Source organism: Empidonax traillii, unplaced genomic scaffold (assembly GCF_003031625.1).
Source record: "Empidonax traillii isolate 1590-97213 ecotype Southwest subspecies unplaced genomic scaffold, ASM303162v1 scaffold1208:size176031, whole genome shotgun sequence".
In the NCBI taxonomy this organism is placed as follows: domain Eukaryota; kingdom Metazoa; phylum Chordata; class Aves; order Passeriformes; family Tyrannidae; genus Empidonax; species Empidonax traillii.
This window is the reverse complement of record NW_020956401.1, coordinates 112,282-114,490: the sequence shown is the minus strand read 5'-3', so window position 1 is coordinate 114,490 and position 2,209 is coordinate 112,282. Positions and strand designations below refer to the sequence as shown.

Here is a 2,209-nt window from a genome sequence, read left to right as displayed (position 1 = left end):
AGTTTTTACACCTTCCATCAGGAAACCAACTCAAACCTTTCCTAACCAGACCCTTCCATCCCACGAGGGAGCCCGACCAAACTCGTGTCAGGGGTGTTAAAGCTTCTCCCTCCCACCTGCCAACCACAAAGTCGTCCTGTGGAGCCACCCACGGTCCTGTAGCTGATCCATCTGAAGGGGTGAGCAGCAAAAGGGGTGTTTTTGCTGCCAGCTGGGCACTGCTCCGTGCTGCCTGCAGCCAGAACAGCGTGGGGGAGGCAAAGGAGCCTTTGGCCCTGCCTGGGGACTGAATCCTTGCATCCCTCGTGACAGGTGTGTTTGTCTCACCCAAGACCTGGCCCTGACCCAGGGGAGGGTCGAGCTGGTGTGTGACAGTGACCCAGAGCTGAGGGCTCACTCTGTCCCCACCCAAAGGGGCCCAGGGCAAGTCTCTCTCTCCTCTCTTCCCTTTCCTCCTTGAGCAATTTTTTTTTCTTTTTCCTTTTTTTTTTTTTTTCCCCTTGTTTTGCTAGAAAAGCTAGAATTAATATTTCCAGCAGCACTGAAGGAAGTACTTGGCAAAGCATTTCTTTATCTGGTAAAAAAAAAAAAAAACACGAGGTGACAACCCTTTGCTGTCGATAGAACTGCAGCTACAAAGCTGGTCCATCTCTGGGGACGTTTTGCCGTTTGCAGAGGCAGAGCCTTGTAAGATCTGATCCCACCAGGGAGCCAGAGCTGCAGCGCTGAGAGCTCTCCCCTGTCCCTGGCTCTGGGTTGCAAAGGCAGGTGCTCAGGTTTGCTGCAGGATACAGGTGTGCATGAGTGATGTGGAGGGATGGGGTGGGGGGTCCCGTGGAGGTGAGGAGACAGCAGGAGAAATGCAGCCAGTGCATTCCTTGGCAGACTGATTCCCATCTGGGGAGTGCCGTGGGCTGAGTTTTGCCTCAGTCAACAACTGCTAATGGGAGTGATGCTGTGGAGAGCTGACAGGAGTGAGTAAGCAACACTGGCTCTTCTGCACTCCGAGTTTGGGAGGCATCTGCTACTTATTTAGGAAAGGAAAGGAAAACAAAACATAAAAATCCACATGAAAAAACATTTCCAGGGCACAAGAACGGGATTTACAGAAACAGGAAGGCATCAGCGGTGACCATTTCAAACTGTCGGGAACAAGGAGCCCAAGCAGACTGGATTTGGAGATCTCCATCCACCAAACCTCTGGTTTGGACTCAGAATCTTCCCCTTTAAAGTGGAAACGTTGAATTACACCTCAGAACTGCGGGGTGATTGACGGGATGCACGTTAACTGTCCGCACTGAAAGCAAAGTTTTTCCTCCCAACCTTACCTTTCCCACATTCCTCAATGCTCACCACCTCCTCTGTCCCGCTGGCAGCACTGAGGGCTGACCTGCCCCCAGTTATTCCGTGTCCTCAGGGATGGGGTCACAGCCTCGTGACACCCCGACTGGGTTATTTCCCCGTGGAATTCCTTTCTCCTTGTTCCGCTCCATTTCCATCCACCTGCACTTCCACATACCAACCCCCTCGGATCCACACCCCGGAGACCTACCCCCTTCTCCTTTCCAGACCCTCTGAGATGGCGATACCTTCCCGTCTCCAGCCCATGGTCCGTGGGAACAGCTGCCTGCCAGTGATTCCCCCCAGCTCTTGGAGGGTCCCTGTGCTCGGAGCTGCTGCTGTCACCACTCCCTTGGCAGCTGGCACAGCAGCAGGAGGTGGTTGGTGTCCTGCCACACACCCAGCCTTGCCCCAGGACCTTTGTGCAGCCGTCTCCAGGTCGCTGGCTGGGATGTCTGCACTTGGAGGAGTCTTTGGCAGTCCTTCCCCGGGGACAATCTCCTTTGTAAAGAGCTCACTCCTGGTTATCCATTCCATTTTTTCCAGAAGGTGTCCTGGAATCACCACGGTAAGGCCCAGGGTGGGACCAAGAGCAGGGAGAGCCTCTCTGGGATGGAGCTCGGGGCTGTTTGTCCCCCCTCCCGCAGTCTCTTGGCCCGTCTTGCTGCGATAGTTTGGTGGCACCGATGCACAGGGGAGTCAAAAAACGAAAGAAAACGAAAGGACAAAGACGACGACGAGGACGAAGTGGTTGTTGGTTCTGCTGTCACCCATTCCAAGGACGCTCCGGCTTCCTCTGCCCCCTTCCCCCCAGGGTGGATGTGATACAGTACTGCTGAAAGAGCCTCTGGGACACTCGTGGAAGAGA

At 54.4% G+C, this 2,209-nt stretch overlaps 1 long non-coding RNA gene across 1 annotated transcript in view; it reads right to left on the bottom strand.

Moving 5' to 3' along the window:
- Positions 1-287: 287 nt before the first annotated feature.
- The window catches only part of LOC114069177, a 12,884-nt gene continuing 10,962 nt past the window's right edge, over positions 288-2,209 (bottom strand). The window contains exon 3 of the long non-coding RNA XR_003573736.1: positions 288-385. This is a non-coding gene — a long non-coding RNA (uncharacterized LOC114069177). The remainder of the gene's footprint in view (positions 386-2,209) is intronic.